Source organism: Nicotiana sylvestris, chromosome 11, assembly GCF_000393655.2.
Source record: "Nicotiana sylvestris chromosome 11, ASM39365v2, whole genome shotgun sequence".
Taxonomy (NCBI): Eukaryota; Viridiplantae; Streptophyta; class Magnoliopsida; order Solanales; family Solanaceae; genus Nicotiana; species Nicotiana sylvestris.
The window spans coordinates 98,870,484-98,875,374 of record NC_091067.1 but is presented as its reverse complement, the minus strand read 5'-3'; positions in this window follow the sequence as shown (position 1 = coordinate 98,875,374).

The window sequence follows — 4,891 nt, the reverse complement described above, 5'->3', positions numbered from 1 at the left end:
TGGAAATTGGGCCGAGAATGGCACGAGTGAAGGAAATTTTTTGACAAGATGTCATGAGCTCGGATGAGCAGGAGATAAGTTTCGATGTTTACGGTAAGTTGGTATTGTCTTCAGCGTCACCTAAGATCGGTGTTTTGTAAAAAGGGTTTTGCGTCCTAGTTAATAATACTTGATCGCTCTTTAGCGTTAGTGCGACCGGTGGTTTGGATGTACGCTCCAGATATTGTTGTGATAGGTTGTGGGAGTGTGTCCCACGGGAAGATTATATAAGTGTGGCATGTGATCACTTGATTGATTAAAAATGTAAACCAAGTATAAAGTTTGCAACAGTGTGATATTGAGTATAGTTTTCTATATGCTATTTTGTATGCCTTGCTTCCTGTTTTCTAAGGAAAGTCTGTATTAGTGCGCGAGATTGGTAATTCCTTCCAAAGTTCGTTTTCTTTTTTTGTATCGCGTTCGAATTGGTAGCCTGTTGGCATATTGTGGCATCATATGCGGTTTTTGATTATGTATGGGGTGGCTTATTTCTTGAGCAGTTCGTAATGGGTGAGACGAGATCATTGAATTCGAGATCAGTGCAATTTAAGTATATGAAGTAAATTAAAGGGTTAAGACCATTGTTTGGTTCGGAATAAGGTGATAGTTCTTGCCAGAAGTATAGGCCCAATGAATTGTTGATTCGGCGGTGTTATGAATTTATACAGATCTCATCTATCGTATCGGTATTGTAAGAATTCAAACAAGACCTATGTATGTAATGCAGAGCATGGGATGTGTAATGATTTTTCTTCTAGATGGGATCAATGGAAGTTCTTGACTAGTTGAGTACGTAAACGTTCATGGTTCTGAAAGGAGGTGAAGTCCCCATGTTACCTTAGGATGGTATGGTATATGCGATATGTTGTGAAAGGTTGAGATTTGCGTGTGTAAGGTTACAGTTCAGTTCTGAATGGAAATTCATAACATTCTTAGGCGGTACGGGCAGCTTTAGGTGATTAGATAAATGAGTTTCAGATGATTAGGGTGAATGATCTTCAGATGATTAAGGAAATGGTATTGCTAATTGGAAGTGATTTGATGAGAGTATATGTCTCAGAAAAAGGTAATGTGATTAAACTGATGATATTTCGGTAGTATTGCGGCATGTTCTTGGTGGGTCCACTGGTGGTATTCGGGTTTGCTTGGTAGCACAGGAAAATTTTGAGTATCTGTCGTGGAATGATTGGGTATCAAAGCTGTGCATGTATTCGCACGGTGGAAACTGGAATCAGGTTGTGCCATATGGAGTTGGAGACTGGGAGTTCTCATGTACATGCTAGGTTGTGGTGGTGGATCGTGTGTATTCGGCACCATTTAGCGGCAATCGGGAATTGGAGGCTCGAGTGGATCTTTGTTTGCTGGTATGTTAGATTTTGGATGTGATGTCGGAATTCAGACTGGTTGTCTTAGTGTTGAGTGATTCTGAACTATTGCGCTACAGGCAATACCGAAAATGCCACAGGTTGAGTGATAAAATGCATTAGATTATGTTCTAGCAGAGTGGTTTATATTTCAAAGGACCAGCGGATATTTGGGAAAAATTGCTTTCTTAATTGGGCATTCGTAATGGAGGTCAGTGCAAAGGTTGCTATCATTAATTCAGTTCCGGTGTTGGGGAATTTTTCAGATGAGTTTCATATGGCTAGGCATGTCGCCGGGCGAGGTTGTTGATTTCGGTATTAATTTGGTGCCAGTCACCGGATCATCTGGCTCCGATAGGAGTTTTAGTAGTGGAAGTCGAGAGGGATGAGTAATTGGGTGTTGCTCGGTGAATAACGTACCGATTATGTTCTATCAGGTTTGCGTGGTATGTGTTATTCGTTTCACCATGGGTGTAATGATTTGATTTGGCTCCAGATATCAATTGCGCATGATTGTCGATTTCAAACATAGTGACTTGAGGTGTTTCCTGTGGAGTAGTATTTGGATACGAACGCGCGTTGCAGCAAAGCTGTGTGGAAACATGACATTGCAGGTCAAATTTGTGTGTCCTGTTTCTATGATGTGAGACAAGGTCTCAGCCTTGTGTTGTGGCAGTACTGGTGAGTTTGAGGTACAGCTCTCTCAGTTGAGTCATTTTCATGAATTAAGTATGTTCGGATCGTTTCTTATTGGTGCACGTATTATGCAAGTTGTGGCTTAGGCATGTATTGATGTGTCATGTCATCTGAGTAGTGTGTTTAGTCAGAAGAGATCGTTGAAATCATTAATGAATGCGAACAAATTTGATTTCAGTATGTGTGATGGGTAAATATTGAGGTTCAGTTCTAAATTTGCTATGGTAATTACCAGGAGAGAAATGACTTCATGAATGGTTGACATAGGAAATGGTTATGATTTATTGCGTGTTTCCTTTATCATTGGCAGTATGTGAAAGTGTTGAAATGAGGCTTTAGTTGTTAAGAGGTTTCCTATCGATATTCGATTATTATGTGCAGCTACTATGAATAGAAATTATCGTTTTGAGTGTTTGAGTTATGTGGTATATCATATAATTGCACCTGATGTTGCAGGTATGGGTTATTATAGCTGGTTCGGGCTTATTCTGAGTATGGATGTGAAGTTCTAATCTTGTGTATGATTTCAGAAGGTGCAGTGTGGTTCTATAGTTTATGGACTAGATGAATTGTGAAATTTCAGTTATGTTGTGTTATCGGACCTATGCGAGATAGGGTAGTGTGGGATCACCCACGGGTATATTCTTGGTAAAGTCGTTCAGCTATTGTTGGCTTCTAGGACAACTCTGGGTACGCTCGAGGACGAGCGTTTGTTTAAGTTGGGGAGGATGTGACGACACGACCCATCGTCTCGAGAGTTACCGCCCCGTTTTCCCCATTTTCTATTTCTTTATGCTTCATTATCAGTGTTGGGTGTGAACGAGTTGATTTGGATTGGTTTTAGTAGGAAATGAGACACTTAGTCTCTTTAAGGAAGGTTTGTTTTGGAAAAGTCAATCAGACGTTGACTTATGCATTAGAGGGCTCGGATTTGAATTCCGATGATTCGGTTAGCTTTGGGGGATGATTTGTGACTTAGGAGTGTGATCGGAAGTAATTTTGGAGGTCTGGTGTAGAATTAGGCTTAAATTGGCGAAGTTAGTATTTTGGCGAATTCCGGTTGATAGGTGAGATTTTGATACGAGAGTCGGAATGGAATTCCGAGAGTTGTTGTAGCTTCGTTAGGTGATTTGGGATATGTGTACAAAATTTCAGGTCATTCGGACGTGGTTTGGTCGGGTTTTTTATCGAAAGTGTATTTCGGAAGTTTTTAGAAAATTAGGCTTGAATTCGATGAGTTTTGGGTAATTTGATGTTGTTTGAGGTGTTTTGATGATTGGAAGAGGTTTGAATAATGTTATTAATTATGTTGGCATGTTTGGTCGAGGTCCCATGAAGCTCAGATAAGTTTTGGAAGAGTTTTTGGAAGATTTTTGTCGTTTGACCATAAGCATGTAATGATCCAAAGGTCCATTTTTAGTTCTAGAGATCGAAATTTTATTTCGAGATTTCCAAAATTTAAATAATGAATTATAGGAGTAATCTGGAAAGTTTGGTCTAATTTCATCAAGTCGCGATTAGGTTTTTGACACGAAACATGAGTTAATTGTTTAACAAGCGAAATGGATATCGCACTAAGCAAACGATCTCCAAATTGAGTCTCTATTGAAGGACTATGTTTGTATCATTATTTGTGACTCATAGGAACAAGAATCATCGAATTCCGAGTTCGTATGATGGAGTTAGAGCCATTTTAGTATAAAAAAAATGCTGCAATATCTTTGGCTTCTGCTGTATTTTTTTAGCAGCGTGAACAGTAACCGTGCGTGAACAGTGACCACACGCATGAACAGTAGCAGCGCGGGTGAATAGTACTTCCGAAAAATGCTGGGCAGTGAGTTTATAAAACACTTCATCCACGATTTTGGGTCATTTTTCTTCCATGGTTGATCATTTTGAGAGCTTCTTGGTGGAGATTAAAGAGGGATTCAAGGGGGAACGACTTGAGGTAAGTTTCTTGGACTTAGAACTCATTTTTATTGTAAATTCCACCTAGATATTCATGAAATATAAGCCTACAAATCAAGAACTAGGGCTTGAATTTTGAAACCAAACAATTAGGATTTGATGGGTCATTTGAACTCGGATTTGCGAGTTCTTGGTATGTATAGACTCGTGGCGAGACAAGGAATCCGGTGATGGTAATTTTCTGAATTTTCGAGATGTGGGACCGGGGCTTGGGTTTTGTCAAATTCGTGAATTTTGATATTTTTCGATTGCTTTCGATTGGGTATTGTCTCTTTAGCATAATGCGACATATTCGTTGTGATTTTGGGCAGATTCGTCGCACGAGGAGGGTAGTTTGAGAGGCAAGGGCATAGCGATCTAGACTTTGACCGTGTTGAGGTGAGTAATTGATGTAAATGATGTCCTGAGGGTTTGAAACCCCGGAATTTCACATCGTAACGCTATATTGAGGTGACTTACACGCCGGATAACGGGCGTGGGGTAGAGCACCGTTGGGGATTGTGACTTGGTTCGTACCGAGAGATGTTTTTACCGTGTTTTCTACTTGAACTAAATTGAGAATCATCTTTACTTGGATTTAATTGTTATATTTGAGCTTCTTGCCAATTATTTGAATCCTTCAGGGATTGATATCACTGCTTTCACATATTTTGCATATCATTTGACCTCAGTCCAAGGTTTTAAATCCTGTTTTGCAAACTCAGCCATCTTTCTAAGATTTGAAAACTTAAAATGATATTTCGGGTTGAGAACTACTGTTTTACAAATGCCCATGGGGCTTATGATGATTTCTGGACTGAGCATGGATCGGTCTGCGTGCCGCA